This window comes from Cetorhinus maximus, chromosome 14 (assembly GCF_964194155.1).
Source record: "Cetorhinus maximus chromosome 14, sCetMax3.hap1.1, whole genome shotgun sequence".
In the NCBI taxonomy this organism is placed as follows: Eukaryota; Metazoa; Chordata; class Chondrichthyes; order Lamniformes; family Cetorhinidae; genus Cetorhinus; species Cetorhinus maximus.
In genome coordinates, this window is record NC_135892.1 from 91135865 (window position 1) to 91153702 (window position 17838).

Here is a 17838-nt window from a genome sequence, read left to right on the forward strand (position 1 = left end):
TCTTCATCCCAAACATTGTTTTAAGATGTCTATTTATGTAAACAGCACAAGTTTCATTGCTTTGTTTTATTAAAAACAAAATCAGCATGACCCCCAGCGCGCTATTCATCATTGCTGAACTGGACGAGATTCTTGCTCACTCTTGCCAAGGCAGTAGCTGACGCCAGCTGCTTTTTATGAAATGTACAACTGCAGGATTGTCATTACCCAAGCTATGATTTTCTATATATTTTTTGTACTATTCATAAAGATACATTCATAAATGTGGCAGTTCTTGTGCCACTAGGCCACGTAAACCATATAAGCCCCATGTTTGACTACGCTGAGGTACTGCCTCTCTGCTGAACACTGGTGGGTATGTTACAATCGGCCTCAAATGGAAAAATTAGACAAGGTTCTCATGATTACTGATGGCCATAAATACAGTTGAAGCTCAGTTTTTGTTTAAATTGCCCAAGTCACTTTATATCTAATACTGCATCATTTTATAGCACAAGGAAGTCATAATTTAGATTCAAGTATTAGTTTGCAGATATCAATATTTTTTTCATTCTGTAAGTGAAATTTATAAAGGTATGCGGTGCAGTCCTAATACTAGTAAAGTTTCTAGCATTGAGACCAGTGGTCTCTCAAGCAGCCATCCTGTCACATTCCTGAAAGGGTCAAATGCTGGAGAGGGTTAGATAGTTGAGTATCACAAGATAATAGCATTATGGCAGCTGCCTGGGAACCTTGCACAAACTTAGATTATACTGTTCCTGTGATCAGAGAGGAACTGCTCATTGATTGAGTGATAGCGCTTTCTGTTTACACATTGGGTACATACCTCAAAAACATTGCCCTGGCAGCTTCTTCCAAATGCTTATCAGTTTATCTACCATGTTTGAATCTCTCAGGGTTCCAAACTGGAGGTTGGCTCCATGGCAGAAATGTATCTAGGCTCCCCTGATCCACCACTTGCCAGGTGGCATAGTGGTATTGTCACTGGGCTGGTAATCCAGAGACCCAGGGTAATGCTCTGGGCACCTGGGTTTGAATCCACCACAGTGGTAAATTCAATAAATATCTGGATTGAAAAGTCTAATGATGACCATGAAACCATTGTTATAAAATCCCATTTAGTTCAGTAATGTTCTTTAGTGAAGTCTAGTCTTGGCTACATGTGACTCCAGACCCACAGCAATATGGTTGACTCTTAAAAATGCCCTCTGAACAAAGGCAATTAGGGATGGCTCTAGCCAGCGATGTTCATTGGCCAAGAACAAATAAAAAAAAGATCAGGAAGGTACTACATTTAATTCCAAGTTGATGCTCAGCCTGCTGATCTGAGCTGAATAGCAATGAGAGCGTTATGATTGGCCCTCGGGCGGCAATGGCTAAGCGGTATCATCGCTGGACTAGTGACCCAGGGTAATGGGGACCTGGGCTTGAATCCTGCCACGGCAGATGGTGGAACTTGAATTCAATAAAAACCTGGAATTAAAAGTCTAATGATTACCATGAAACCATTGTTGATTGTTATAAAAACCATCTGGTTCCCCAATGTTCTTTAGGGAAGGAAATCTGTTGTCCTCTCCTGTTCTGGTTTACTCGTGACTCCAGACCTACAGTAATGTGGTTGACACTGAAATGACCAAGCAAGCCACTCAAACCGCTACAAAAAAGGAATGAAACCAGACGGACAATCCAGCATCAACCTAGGCATCAGAAACGACAGCAGCAATCTCAGCCCTGTCGATCCTGCAAAGTCTGCCTTACTAACATCTGGAAGCTAGTGCCAAAATTGGGAGAGCTGGCTCACAGACTAGTCAGGCAACAGCCTGACATAGTCATCCATAACGGAATCATATCTTACAGATAATGTCCCAGACACCACGATCACCATCCCTGGGTATGTCCTGTCTCACTGGCAGGACAGACCCAGCAGAGGTGGCGGCACAGTCAGGAGAGAGTTGCCCTGGGAGTCCTCAACATTGACTCTGGACCCCATGAAGTCTCATGGCATCAGGTCAAACATGGGCAACATAACCACATGATTACCACGTACCGCCTTCCCTCAGCTGATGAATCAGTACTCCTCCATTTTGAACACATTGAGGAAGCACTGAGGGTGGCAAGGGCACAGAATGTACTCTCTGAGATATCTGTGCCACTCCAACTCTGACCTTTTGAGCATTCCTGATTTTAATCATTCTACAATTGGTGGCCCTGCCATCACTACCTAGGCCCCAAGATCTGGAATTCCCTTCCAACACCTCTCCACCTCGCTACTCCACTTTCCTCTTTTAAGACACTCCTTAAAACCTATCTCTTTGAGCGAACTTTTGGTCATCTGACCTAGTATCTACTAATGTGGCTTGGTGTCATATTTTATTTTATAATGCTCCTGTGGAGTTCTTTGGGTTGCTTTGTTATGTTAAAGGCACTATATAAATATAAGTTGTTGCTGTTGTTGTATAAGGTTCTCTGTTGGTCATTTTTTTGTTATTAATTTAGTTAATGTGTATCCATCAAAGTTACCTAACTCTATGTTTTGGGTCTGACTTGATTGGAAGCTCCCCTCCCTCACTTTGCATTCAAAACAACAACAGCAACTTGAATTATGTAATAAAATGTTCCAAAGTGCTTCACAGGAGTGTAATCAAACAAAATTTGTCTCCTATTCACATGAGGAGATATTAAAGCAGATGAACAGAAGCTTGGTCAAAGAGATAGATTTTAAGGAGCGTGTTAAGGAGGAAAGAAAGGTAAAGAAGTGGAAGGGTTTAGGGAGGAAATTCCAGAGCTGAAGGCCTCGGCAGCTGAAGGCATGGCTGCCAATGGTGGAGCGAATAAAATTGGGGAGGAACAAGAGGCCAGAATTGGAGGAGCGCAGATGTCTCAGAGAGTTGTAGGGCTGGAGCAGATAACAGAGTTAGGGAGTGCTGAGTCCATGGAGGGGATTGAACACAAGGCTGAGAATTTAAAAATCAAGGCATTGCTTAACTGGGTGGCGCAAATAAGAACATGGACAACAGAGTTTTGGATGGCCTCAAGCTCATGGGGGGTAGAACATGGGAGGCTGGCCTAGAGAGCATAGGAATAGTCATCCAGAGGTAACAAATGCAACAATGAAGGTTTCAGCAGCAAATGAGCTGCAGCAGAGGTGGAGTCGGGTGATGTTATGGAAGTAGAAATAGGTGGTCTTAGTAATGACCTGGATATGTGATTGGAAGCTCATCTTCAGCATGGCCTGAAAAAGCCCTCAGCTGCCACATGGCAGATAAGTGGGGCAGGAATTGTTCATTACCAGGCTGATAGTTTTACTGTAACAATAGGTCAGGCAGTCCATGACTGACTGAGACGGGAGAACAGGTATTACAGCGAAATGGCAAAAAGCCACAGTGATGTACTAGCAGTGCTCTTCTGAAGCTGTGTCTGTGGCTGGGCAATGCTGAAAGAACTTTTCTCTGTGTATAACTTGTATTTTGCTCGTACTGCTTTCCCAGTGTTTTGCCAATAAAAACCTAATCGTCACATAAGGACCATTGAAAGGATAACTCATGGATATTTTCTTTAATGTTTCCTTCTAAACCCATCAGGCATCAAGACTTCTTTCTAATCCAAGCTGAGCAGCTGGGGTTTGCCTGAGTACTGTTTCCTGTTACATTTATCTGGTTCTTCTCAAACATGTGGCTGGTGGCTCTTGATTATAATTTAAAAATAATCTTATACATTTGCTGAGCATAAAGATCCAATTGCCTCAATAACAGCAGTTAAAAGTATTTGACCCTGGACTGTTACCAAAAACTTGAGACAACATTGTTGGGGGAAAAAAAATTGAATAATAAAATATTTCAGGAATTTTGTTTTCTGTGGCTTGATAATTTCCTGCCAGCTCCACATGATCTGCTAATTTGCTGATCTGAGCTGTTTCCATTGGAAAATGCTGATAAATTATCTGCATTCTTTTTGCCGCAAATTTTATTTCTTTTTGCCTCTAATTTTATTTCTTTTTGCCTCTATTTTTATCTCCATTTCTCTTCAGGTCATCTACTCATGCTGAGCTTTGGATTCAAATGCGCTCAAGTGCTCAGTAACTCACTAAAATGGCAATTCATGGTTTGTTACACTAGACAGCAAATATTTACCATCAGACCATTTGGCCATGGAAGCTATTATAACTGGGGCCAAAATTGTCCTCACTCAAAGTCCACAGCTTCTGAGCAAGAATGATCTGTTAGCAATCAGGAATGATTTCATTTCCTAACCCCATAACCTTTTTCTGTCATTCATTCACAGGATGTGGGCTTCGCTGGCTGGGCCAGCATTTATTGTCCATCGCATTTATTGCCCATTGCCCTTGAGAAGGCGGTGTTGAGCTGCCTCCTTGAACCGCTGCAGTTCGTGTGGTGTAGGTGCACCTACAGTGCTGTTAGGAACAGAGTTCCAAGATTTTGACCCAGCGACAGTGGAGGAACTGCGATATATTTCCAAGTCAGGATAGTGAGTGACTTGGAGGGGAACTTCTAGGTGGTGGTGTTCCCATCTATCTGCTGCCCTTGTCCTTCTAGATGGTAGTGGTTGTTGGTTTGGAAGGTGCTGTCGAAGGAGCCTTAGTGAATTCCAGAAGTGCATCTTGTAGGTGGTACAGACTGCTGCTACTGTGTGTTGGTGGTGGAGGGAGTGAATGTTTGTGGATGTGGTGCCAATCAAGTGGGCTGCTTTGTCCTGATGGTGCAAGCTTCTTGAGTGTTGTGGGAACTGCACTCATCCAGGCAAGTGGGGAGTATTCCATTACATTCCTGACCAGTGCCTTGTAGATGGTGGACAGGCTTTGGGGAGTCAAGAAGTGGGTTACTCGTCGCACTATTCCTAGCCTCTGACCTGCTCCTGTAGCCACAGTATTTATATGGCTAGTCCAGTTCAGTTTCTAGTCAATGGTAACCCCCAGGATGTTGAAAGTGGGGGATTCAGTGATGGTAATACCATTGAACATCAAGGGACGATGGTTGGATTCTCTCTTTTTGGAGAGGGTCATTGCCTGGCACTTGTGGGGTGCGAATGTTACTTGCCACTTGTCAGACCAAGCCTGGATATTGTCCAGGTCTTGCTGCATTTGGACATGGACTGCTTCAGTATCTGAGGAGTCACAAATGGTGCAGAACACTGTGCAATCATCGGCAAACATCCCCACTTCTGACCTTATGATGGAAGGAAGGTCACTGATGAAGCAGCTGAAGATGGTTGGGCCGAGGACACTACCCTGAGGAACTCCTGCAGTGATGTCCTGGAGCTGAGATGTCTGACCTCCAACAACCATAACCATCTTCCTTTGTGCTAGGTCTGACTCCAACCAGCGAAGAGATTTCCCCATGATTCCCATTGACTCCAGTTTTGCTCGGACTCCTTGATGCCACACTCAGTCAAATGCGGCTTTGATGTCATGGGCAGTCACTCTAACCTCACCTTGGGAGTTGAGCTCTTTTGTCCATGTTTGAATCAAGGCTATAATGAGGTCAGGAGCTGAGTGGCCCTAGCGGAACCCAAACTGGGCATCATAGAGCAGGTTATTGCTAAGCAAGTGCCGCTTGATAGCACTGTTGATGACCCCTTCCATTACTTTATTGATCACCAAGAGTAGACTGATGGGGCGGTAATTGGCCGGGTTGGATTTGTTCTGCTTTTTGTGTACAGGACATACCTGGGCAATTTTCCACATAGCCTGGTAGATGCTAGTGTTGTAGCTGTACTGGAACAGCTTGGCTAGGGGTGTGGCAAGTTCTGGAGCACAAGTCTTCAGCACTATTGTCAGAATATTGTCAGGTCCCATAGCCTTTGCAGTATCCAGTGCCTTCAGCTGTTTCTTGATATCATGTGGAGTGAATCAAATTGGCTGAAATCTGGCATCTGTGGTGCTGGGAACCTCTGGAGAAGGCTGAGATGGATCATCCACTTGGCACTTCCGGCTGAAGATTGTAGCAAATGCTTCAGCCTTATCTTTAGCAGTGACGTGCTGGGCTCCTCCATCATTGAGGATGGGGATATTTGTGGAGTCTCCTCCTCCAGTGAGTTGTTTAATTGTCCACCACCATTCATGACTGGTGTGGCAGGACTGCAGAGCTTGATTAGCCCTGACTATCACTTGCTGCTTATGTTATTTGGCACACAAGTAGTCCTGTGTTATAGCTTCACCAGGTTGACACCTCATTTTCATTTTTAGGTATGCCTGGTGCGGCTCCTGGAATGCCCTCTGGCACTTTTCATTGAACCAGGGTTGATCCCCTGGCTTGATGGTAATGGTTGAGTGGGGAATATGCTGGGCCATGAGGTTACAGATTGTGGTTGAGTACAATTCTGCTGCTGCTGACGGCCCACAGCGTCTCATGGATGTCCAGTCTTGAGTTGCTAGATCTGTTCGAAATCTATCCCATTTAGCATGGTGGTAGTGCCACACAACACGATGGAGGGTATCCTCAATGTGAAGCCGGGACATTGTCTCCACAACGACTGTGTGGTGGTCACTCCGACCAATACAGTCATGGACAGATGCATCTGCTGCAGGCAGGTTGGTGAGGATGAGGTCAAGTATGTCTTTCTCTCTTGTTGGTTCCCTCACCACCTGCCACAGGCCCAGTCTAACAGCTATGTCCTTTAGGACTCGGCCAGCTCGGTCAGTAGTGGTGCTACTGAGCCATTCTTGGTGATGGACATTGAAGTTCCCCACCCAGAGTACATTCTGTCCCCTTGCCACTCTCAGTGCTTCCTCCAAGTGGTGTTCAACATGGAGGGGCACTGATTCATCAGCTGAAGTGGACAGTAGGTGGTAATCAAGAGGAGGTTTCCATGCCCATGTTTGACCTGATGCAATGAGACTTCATGGGGTCCGGAGTTGATGTTGAGGACTCACAGGGCAACTCCTTCCTGACTATATACCACTGTGCTGCCACCTCTGCTGGGTCCGTCCTGTTTATGGGACAGGACATACCCAGGGATGGTGATGGTGGTGTCTGGGACCTTATCTGTAAGGTATGATTCCATGAGCATGACTATATCAGGCTGTTGTTTGACTAGTCTGTGAGACAGCTCTCCCAATTTTGGCACAAGCCCCCCAGATGTTAGAAAAGAGGACTTTGCAGGGTCGACTGGGCTGGGTGTGCCAATGTCACTTGGTGTCCAAGTCAATGCTGGATGATCCAACTGGTTTCATTCCTTTTTGACTTTGTAGTGGTTTGTCACTACTGAGTGGCTTGCTAGATCATTTCAACCACATTGCTGTTGGTCTGGAGTCAAATATAGGCCAGACCAGGTAAGGACAATAGATTTCCTTCCCTAAAGGGCATTAAGTGGACCAGGTGAGTTTTTACAACAGTAGTCACTATTAGACTAGCTTTTAATTCCAGATTAATTAATTGAATTTAAATTCCACCAGCTGCTGTGGTGGGATTTGAACCCACATACCCAAGGCATTAGCCTGGCCTCTGGGTTACTAGTCCAGTGACATTACCATTACACCACCATCTCCCCAGCTCAATTTAGATTAAGCTAATTGACAAAAAGAGCCAGAGAGGAAATGAGAATTTATTTCACTCACTGAGCTGTGATGATCTCAAATGCATTATCTGACAGGGTGGTGAAATCAGATTCAAAAATAAACATAAGAACATAAGAAATAGGGGCAGGAGTAGGCCATTCAATAAGATCGTAGCTGATCTGACTGTGGCCTTAACTCCACTTTCCTGCCTGCCCCCCCATAAGCCTTGGCTCCGTTGTCAATCAAAAATCTGTCTAACTTAGCCTTGAATATATTGAATATATACTGCTCGCTGGGTAAGAGAATTCCAAACAGTAACGACCTTCAGAGAGAAGAAATTCCTCCTTAATGCCATCTTAAATGGGACAACCCTTATTTTGAAACTGTGCCTCCTAGTTCTAGATTCCTTCATGAGAGGAAACATCCTCACAGCTTGTATCCTGTCAAGTCCCCTGAGAATCTTATACGTTTCAATAAGATCACCCTTCATTCTTCTAAACTTCAATGAATTTAGGCAAAAGCTGATCAACCTTTCCTCATAAGGTAAACCCTTCGTCCCAGAAATCAGCCGAGTGAGCCTTCACGGAACAGCTCCCAGTGCAATTATATCCATCCTTAGGTAAGGTGACCAAAACTGTGCACAGTAATCTTGGTGTGGTCTCACCAATGCCCTGTACAGTTGTAGCAAGACTTCCCTACTTTTATACTCCACCCCACCTTGCAATAAAGGCCATCATTCGATTGGCTTCCTGATTACTTGCCGTATCTGCAAGCTGACTTTTTGTGATTCATATACAAGGACACCCAGATCCCTCTGGACTGCAGCATTCTGTAGTCTCTCTCTATTTAAATAATATATTTAAATAATAATTTTCAGGAGGGAAATGGATATAATCTACAGGGCTCTGGGAACAGAGTGGGGGAGGGGGATTAATTGGTAACTTTCAAAGAATCAGCCTGCTACGATTCTATGATTAAACACAGTGTACACAGGTCTACAATGATTCTTCTCTCCTTTTATGTCAAATAAAGAAACCGTCACTTTGTTTTTATTTTGTTCCTGTGCCCTTTGAACAGTTGGTTCGGGGAACCGTTTCCAATGTGACTTATTTTGTACCTGCAGAAACCTGGTTGAAGGGTTGACCAGGGCACATGTCACCATGGGCTGAAAAGAGGTAGAGAGAATTAAGGTAAATCAGGGAGTAGTAAGTTAGTTGCATCAATTGAGGGTTTGACAGTTGGAGGGATACCAGTCTGATTTTATTAATTAAGGCCTTTGAGAATTCTTCTAAAAAGTATTGATTTTATTTGGGGCCAGATTTGAATTGGATAGTTTGGAGTGGGCACAGATGAAATTCACTTTGAAATATCAATAGCTCATTAGCCTCCCCTGTCTGCTTCAGTGAATCTGTCGGGCAAGGAAAGGCTTTGTCCTGACGCTCGTCCTACTGCAGGAGAATTGCACTGGCTCCAGTCCACGCTGTCACGTACAATGGTCTGGAGTCTCTGGAGACTTAACATGACTTCTTCCCTCCGCACACTTCCTTTGCTTTACGCTTCCCACAATCCATCTCTGTGTTTGTGTCTCTCTTTATATAAAAAAAACTCCAGGAGATATCCTCAGATTTCTGATAGAAGCAAACCCTTTCAGCAAAGATTTTAAAAATATATATATTTATCGTTCAGCTTTTTGTTAAGAAATAAGTCTGTATCTTTCCCTCATTATTATAGCCCACGGACTGCCAGACACACGGAAAATTACGGAAGGCCATCATGAAGAACTAATCTAAAGTATAACAGTAAGATTTTTTTTCGATTATAAGCCGAGAAAGTGCATATATATTTATGCTACATGTTAAAGTCACTAAAAATATTCCCAACTGGAGTAAGCAGGGAGAGAGAACAGACTTGAGTTAATTAAAATGTTTTGAATTCTGCCTGCAGGGAGATAAATGCTACCTCATTAAATATTTTAAAATATATATTCTCTACAGGCGTTTCATTGGAAACACGTCAGACCGCAAATGTTGGGAAGGAAATGTTGTACGCTGCCTCAGTCTGTATTGCCTAGAGCAGAGGAATGACCTTCGTTGCAGTCCTGGCTTCATGTTGGGAGTATTGAGCTGTTCTGTGCCATTTTGAGAAATTCCAGGGTTTATTTTCTTTTGGAGACTCACAGCTTCTCATTAAGAATCAGAAACTGGAAGAAGTAACAGGACTTTAGAAACTTCTGGATGATTTAAACTATATATATATATATAAAACATCAGCTTCTAAGCTGCTTGGGGGGGGGGGGGGAAACTTCTGCGCTCAAGTAAAATTGGATGACTGCCGTCTGATTGTAAGTACCGCTGATTTGTGCCATATGCTTTTCTGACTCTTTAATATAAAAAAATATATGCACGGAGTTGAGGAACTTGCTCAATGTTTCAGGACTAGTCACGTTATATGTAACGCTGCAGTTTCTGTAAGGGCGTAGGCAAATCAGCAATGTTGAAAATCTGAATGCTGTTCAAAAAATATACAGAACAGCATTTCAGGTGGGATCCTTCATCCCATTTCCAGTTTATATTAAACGAATGCCCCTCTCCCAAATTCGTCGAGACGACGATTCTTCCCAGGGGTTGGGTCCATCGGCAGCCCCACGGAACCTCACTTCAAGTGCCCAATCATCGTTATGTGCGCAATTCGACTGTGGAAGGCATCGCTGCCAACCTCGACCTTCCTAGTTCACACACTTTACAAACGGAATTTTGGCTAAAGATCAAAAAGCTGTAAAGCTGCGTTCAGCTTTAAACCTCCCTAGATCAGGGTGGAAAGCCAATTGTTTTGCTTTATTCTGATTCAGTTCAAACCCGGGATTTGCTGGTGTGAATAGCTCAGGTTTAACGCTGTGTTTAACGCGATCCAGCCGCCGGGAATGTTTATCCAACATTTTTTTTTGTTTTTATATACATTTTGGAAGATAATTAGGTGGTGGCATTGTGCTTTTCGGTCAACAGCACATTAACAGATTATTGTTATCCCATGGCTAAATAAATAGTTAATAGCGTAATGCAAGTCAGCAGTCGGAAAGTTGTTTCTAATGAGCCTTTTTTGCTGCAACAATACTTAATTTGCAAACTTCAGTTCTCTTGAGGATATTTTTGGCCTCTCTTTTTGCATCCAAACACGAAATTGACTTCCAGCAAGGAGGGGGGGAAGTGGAAACGGGGGGTTGTAGTAAACATGTTAGAGGACTGGAGCTTGTTGCTGTTGGACAAAAGTTGGTATTTCCTGTCCCATCCTTGAACTTGGTGACACACATGACTGTAATTAAATAACAAAGAGGGTTTGGCTATGAAGGTCTACTTGATACTAACAGTGACCAGAGGCTTGAGAACAGTAATGAAACAGTGTTGTTCTGATAGATGGAAGAATGGAAACATTCTTGTTGATGTGATAACGCGGCTGAAGTCAAGGATGGCCCTGTAATTTAAGTGTTATGTCTGGGTTTCAAGCTGTAATTACCTTAAACAGAACTGTCTGAAATGCTGCTGGAGCTGACAGTTATAGCTTTAGTCAAAAGCTTTTAATTATAAGTTTGAACGAGGTAAGAATGCTGATGCCGAACTCTAAATTATCCCTGATCTGTGATGAGTTGGCTGATTTTAGCCAAAACAGAGATTATTGCATTACAATTTGCTTCGGTGCCCCTTGGGTTAGGGAGAGGGAAAGCACCCAGGCTTGAACCACACTGTAAAGCAGAAAGTAATCCCTGCTGGAAAATGCATGTTGTGTGGATTTTGGGCGAGAAGTGGGGTCAGGTTTGGTTGTACAAAAAAAGAAATGCTGCAGATGCTGGAAACCTGAAATAAAAACAGAAAGTGCTGGACATGCTCAGCAGGTTAGGCAGCATCTGTGCAGGGAGAAAGAGAGATATGCCATAACTTCCGAGCTCCGTGGTGGTGTATCTGGGGGGGGGGGGGGGGGGGGGGGGGGCGGTGTGGTACCCTAAAGATGTGCTGGGGGGAACCCCCCCCCCCCACCCCTCCTGGAAGTTCCCAGGTAAGGATTGCATGGCAATTGCCCAGGAAGTTCAAACTTCCTTTGGGCAATTGCCCTGCACTGGGAGCCATCTGTAAATGCAATTTAAAGCGCAAATTTCAGATGGTTCTGCCTGTCATACAGCAATAGTTACACAGAACAAGTTAGAAGAATTAAAACCGCCTCTAGCTTCAGGTTAAATATAGTACTGACACGCCCCCAACCCCCCATGGGACACCCCACTAACCCCCCAACACCCCACGGACACCCCAACCTCATGACCTCAAACGTAATTCCTCCCCACCCCCCACACTAAACCCCTGACCCTCCATGGGACTCCCCCAGCCCCACCCCCGACCCACCTGGCATCACCCCCTCTCTCCCATTACCACCCCCCAATTATCCCCCGGCCTCCCATGTGACCCAACACCCCCTCCACCGGACCTGACCCGACATCCCACCCCCAGGCCTGACCCGACACCCTCGTCCCCCCATTCCTGCCCACTTATTTTGTACACTTACCTTTTCCCTGGCTTGTCAAAGCAGCTGGACCTTTAAACTTACCTGGTTTACAGCAGCTAGTGCTGTAAAAAAAGGGTGGCATGGCTTGCTTACCGTCGACTGCCGTCCTCGGGAACCCACTGCACTACACTGAGCTCACCCGGCCTAAGTCAGCAGGTCAGACGAGATAGCAGCAGCTGGGTTTCAAGGTAAGTATTTATAAGCGGAGTGGCAATCCGACTCAAAGTTACAGGCCACTGTTTCAGGCCGATGACCCTTCACTGAGTTCTGATGATCGACCTGAAACGTTAACTCTTTATCTCTCCATAGATGCTATCTGGCCTACTGAGTATTTCCAGCATTTTCTGTTTTTATTTCAGGTTTGGCTGTGATGCCTTCCACAGCACAAATAGACATAGGGATTCTTCAGTCCTGAAGAATGACCATTTATGCAAGTTACTGGAAGACAATGTACAACAACACCCCAAAAGAGTTAGTATTTAAGGAAAGGGGTGAATGGTAGACTTCCATACTTCATGTTCATCTGAGACTAAAATAATAGAAGCAAATGTGCGAAGGCTATGGCATAGTGGTGTTGTCACTGGACTAGTATTCCAGAGACGCAGGATAATGCTTTGGGGACCCACGATCAAATCCCACCATGGTAGGTAGTGAAATTTGAATTCATTAAAAGTCTGATGATAACCATGAGACCATTGCTGATTGTTGTAAAAACCCATCTGACTCAGGGAAGGAAATCTGTTGTCCTTACCTGGTCTGGCCTACATGTGACTCCAGACCTATAGCAATGTGGTTGATTCTTAAATGCTTTCTGAGCAAGGGCAATTAGGGATGGGCAATAAATGCTGGCCTAGTCAGTGATGGCCACATCCCATGAATGAATAAAAGTTACAGTTGTTTGGAATCTGTTGATGGTTAATATTTATTTGCTTAACAGAAAGAAGTGATTCCCTTATTGCAATCAATCTTTTTTTGGTATATAATTGGTTTCATTATACCCACTGTGCTGACACAGCTCGAAAAGCAGAAAACTACGGAAGCTGGAAATATTGAAATAAAAAATAAGAACAGCTTATTTACGGCTGCCAGAAATAAAGCTATCACGTGCAGCTGTTAGACTATCTTTGCATATTTACAGCCACTCCCTAGACTCTCACAGTTATATCAAATCCATCCTTACAGGGATCAAAATATAATCATAAGTTCATAATGGAACAAAGGAACAACTCAATACTTGCTCTCTTATTGCTCGCTTTCTCACTGTAATTACTCTCATTGCTGTGCATCTTTCTCTGTGCTCTCTTTGTCTGTTCGCCTGCTTTTCTCATTGCTATCTCCTTGCTGTTTTGTATGCCTACATGTCATTTTGCCTCTCTGGTTGCCATTGCTGTTATGTCTGCTTTGTGTTTTTGTCTATTTATGTTTGCTTTTCTATCTGCTTCTCCCTTATTCCTCTGTTTCTGTTTCCCCACACTGTGCTTCTCTTTGGTTGGCTGATGTTTCATTCGTAGCTTGTACTTGACTTCCTAGTGTGTTCAGTCTCCAAACATATTTCTCTTCACCTTAAGACTAAAGTGAAAAAGTATTTTCTGAAAGAAAACATTTTAAACCATCAGGTGGTCTGGGCATTGCCCACATAAACAGTTGCTAAGATTTTCCCCAGGCATTTTGCTGCTTTTCAGCATGTGTCCTCTACAGTATTTCTAAACACCTCTTAAGGTTACTTAGAAGAATGTATAAAGTGCATTATAGCACTAAAAGGGCATTTTCCCCTCTCCTGCCCTCCTGAAGACATTGACTAATACTATTGGTTGCACATTGGCAGCGGCCTTTCAAGTTATCACTTTTCACAAATGGGATTAGATGGTACATGCCAGCTGACAAGCTCAATCCTATCCTCAATCAACATTCACAAAGATTTTTTCTATGGCAGATCAGTAGATAGTTTTCAGAATGAGGAACCCTGTCTGATTCTTTCCTTCCCTAAATGTGGGACACTTAAGGTCAATTGGAGCACTGCCATTACCTCCCTTTGAGAACTGCTAGCTCAGCACAGATCAGTGCATACATCTGGTGTAGTTTTTTTTTAACTCTCTCTTTACTTTTTAGGGTAATCCGAGATAGAGGTGCTTAAATCCTTAGAAGCACAACTCAAAGCTCAGGACGGTCAAAGTCTTCTGCTTTGGGAGACTAAAGTGTTAATTCTCCATTGATATCCTTGACGTTCTTCTAGGCTGTGTCCTGGACTGTCTAAAAATGGCTACTTTTATACCCTTCTCACTAGTGCAAAAACAAGCTGCCCACTCTCTCTTTGCCATGGTTCAAACATTGAAGTGTACAAAATTATTACAGGCTCGAAAAGGTAGACTGAGAAAGGATGTTTCCCCTAGTTGGGGGGTCCAGAATCAGGGGACACAGTCTCAGAATAAGAGGTAAGCCATTTAGTACCAAGATGAGGAGGAATTTCTTCAGTCAGAGGGTGATAAATCTTTGGAATTCTTTACTCCAGAAGGCTGTGGAGGCTCAGTCATTAAATAGTTTCAAAGCTGGGATCAATAGCTTTCTAGATTCCAATGGCATCAAGGGATATGGTGATAGTGTGAGAAGATGGCTTTAAGGTAGAAGATCAGCCATGATTATTGAATGATGGCGCAGGCTCAAGGGGCCAAATGGCCTGACACTGATCCTATATTCCTATGATTATGGCAGATTCACAACCTTTCAAGGCTTCTCATAACAACTGTCTTATCTTTAAACTCACCTCATATTTCCACAAAAGCACATTGTCTCAGTTAGCCTGCTAAACAATTTAAAATACCTTTTGAACTCAGTCAATCTTCCCAGCGTACTTTCTAATCACTAACAGCCCTGCGTTCTATCCTTTGTTGTTAATGTTTTAACCAAATTCTGCTCTTTTGAGTAATCCAGGGTTTATAGCCCATCCTTTTAATGTTCTATAAAAGTCTCAAATCCTTCACAAGGACTACATGGTCTGTGTGGCTCAGTTTCACACAAGCGTTCTTTATACTGACACACAAATAAGGCAGATTAAGGGTTTGGAAGCATAACATGCAAACTGGCTAGACTGGACTAGTTTTAGAATGATAAGATAATGAGCTGTTCAGCTGCTCTGTTCACCAAAGTGTTACTTTAAAGAAAAGAACAGACAGTTTACTGTTTTCTACGAGCAACAAAATTAAAACTCTCCCTACCATGCATTTATGGTAAAAGGTAACTTAATAAATGTGTGCTTTACCTTGGGTAATGCTCAGGTGCCACTTTTCAGTCTTTGCTGTGGCACTTACAGAATTTAGAAATATCAGTGTTGGGAAATCAATTTTTTCATCCAGTATCTGCATTGTGCACTCTCAGATCAAGAATAGCATGTAATAGCAAGAATAGAGTAATGGGACTGAATTTACAAACGCGTGATGCAAAATTGTAGGCAGTGCTGCAGCAAATTCCTAAAACACAAGGCTGGCAGGCGAGGTTTCCTGCCTGTAGTGTGTGTTCATAAAATCAACCCTAAAAGTTCCCGACCCTGTCCCCCGTCAGTTTGCCTTAAAATGTAGCCAAAGATGAAAAGCCGTTGCTATTTCAGGGTAACGTTGCTTCTACTCTCACCAACAATCCCAGATTTGTGTTGTAGGCTCACCCTCAGGTCCATGAACTACTTGACTAAAACCACCCAAGCTCATTTATCAGGGGAGGAAGTAGTCATTCCATCCATCTGGGATGATTTTGAATTTGGGTCCCAAAGGTGAAAGAAGACATTGGAACCAGCTGGTTCAGTGTTCTAGTAAAATTTTAAATATTTTTTGATGCATTTTGAATAATAAACATGTTTCTATTTACAATGCTACTCAGTAGAGCCCTGTATTTTTTTTCATTCATGGGATGTGGGCTTTGCTGGCTGGGCCAGCATTTATTGCAGATCCCTAGTTGCCCTTGAGAAAGTGGTGGTGAGCTGCCTTCGTGAACCGCTGCAGTCTATGTGGTGTAGGTACACCCACAGTGCTGTTAGGGAGGGAGTTCCAGGATCTTGGCCTAGTGACAGTGAAGGAACGGCGATATATTTCCAAGTTAGGATGTGAGTGGCTTGGAGGGGAACTTCCAGGTGGTGGTTTTCCCATGTGTCTGCTTCCTTTGTCCTTCTAGGTGGTAGTGGTCGTGGGTTTGGAAGATGCTGCCTAAGGAGGCTTGGTGAATTGCTGCAGTGCATCTTGTAGATGGTCCACACTGCTGCTATTGTGCGTTGGCGGTGGAGAGAGTGAATGGTTGTGTTTGGGGTGTCAATCTAGCAGGCTGCTTTGTCCTAGGTGGTGTCAACCTTCTTGAGTGTTATTGGAGCTGCATTCTTCTTGGCAAATGGAGAGTATTCCATCACACTCCTGACTTGTGCCTTGTAGATGGTGGACAGGCTTTGGGGAGTCAGGAGGTGAGTGGCAATCCCCACTATGTTGCTAGTGGGAGATTCAGTGATGGTAATGCTATTGAATGTCAAGGGGTGATGGTTAGATTCTCTGTTGTTGGAGATGGTCATTGCCTGGCACTAGTGTCATGTGTCACTTGGTGGCCCATGCCTGGATATTGTCCAGGTCTTGCTGCATTTGTACATGGACTGCTTCAGTTTCTGAAGAGTCGTGAATGGTGCTGAATATTGTGCAATCATCAGCAAAGCTCCCCACTTCTGACCTTATTATGGAAGGAAGGTCACTGGTAAAGCAGCTGAGGATGGATAGGCCAAGGGCACTACTCTGAGGAACCCCTGCCGTGATGTCCTGGAACTGAGATGATTTCTGCATATGATCAATGTGAAAGCTTTTCCTAACTAAAACTGAGGGAGGAAAATGGAAAACAATGAAAAAATGTGGGTCCTGATTGACAAACGCTGCATTTATATAGTGCCTTTATAATAAAACATCCCAAAACACTTCACAGAACTGTTCTAAAGCAAAATTTGACACCAAATCACAGAAGCTGTTGTAATTGCAGATAACCAAAAGCTTGGCCAAAGAGATAAGCTTTAAGGAGTGGACTTAAGGAGTGAAGTGATGTAGAGAGACAGTGAGGTTTAGTGAAGGAATTCCAGAGCTGAATGCACAGCTATCAGTCATGGAGAAATAAAATTGGGGAAAGCTGGAACTAAAGGAGCACAGAAATGCCAGAGGGCTGAGGGACTGGAGATGATTGCAGAGGTAGCGAGGGGCAAGGCCATGGATGACCTTGAAAACAAGGATGATAATTTTATAGTTGAGGTGTTGCTTGACCTGGAGCCAGTAGGTCAGCAAGCACAGGGTGATGGGTGAACGGGACTTGGTGCAATTAAGGACATGGGCAGCAGAGCTTTCGATGACCCCAACTTTACGGAGGGCAGAATGTAGAGTGCCAGCCATTAAGTACTTTGGCATAATCAAATTTAACGTTAACAAAGGGGATGAGGGTTTCACCAGAAGATGAACTGAGACCAGGCTGGAGTCAGGTGATGTTAGTCAATGGTCAGACCAAAAACAGTAACCACAATAACAGCAATGACAAGAATCAGACATCTTCCAAGCTAGAGGGAATTCGGACTGCTTAAAAATAGTCAAGACTACTTGGATCGTGGCAGAAAACATATCCTTATGTTTTTCAGAAAGAGAGCTCAGGCGAGGATATCGCATCAGGGGTTTTTACAAAAATGTAATTTTAGAGCTGTAATTATTTTTCAAATAGCAGTGACTGTAAAATTGACACTATCCCTTATAGTGCGATGACAGTATTTATATGTGAGGATT

At 43.6% G+C, this 17838-nt stretch overlaps 1 protein-coding gene across 1 annotated transcript in view; it reads left to right on the forward strand.

The window, feature by feature from the left end:
• Window positions 1–8540: 8540 nt before the first annotated feature.
• ston1 (stonin 1) overlaps window positions 8541–17838 on the forward strand; it is a 122150-nt gene continuing 112852 nt past the window's right edge. The window contains exons 1-2 of the mRNA XM_078556367.1: window positions 8541–9312; window positions 9508–9854. The gene's annotated coding sequence lies outside the window, so the exon portion shown is untranslated. The remainder of the gene's footprint in view (window positions 9313–9507; window positions 9855–17838) is intronic.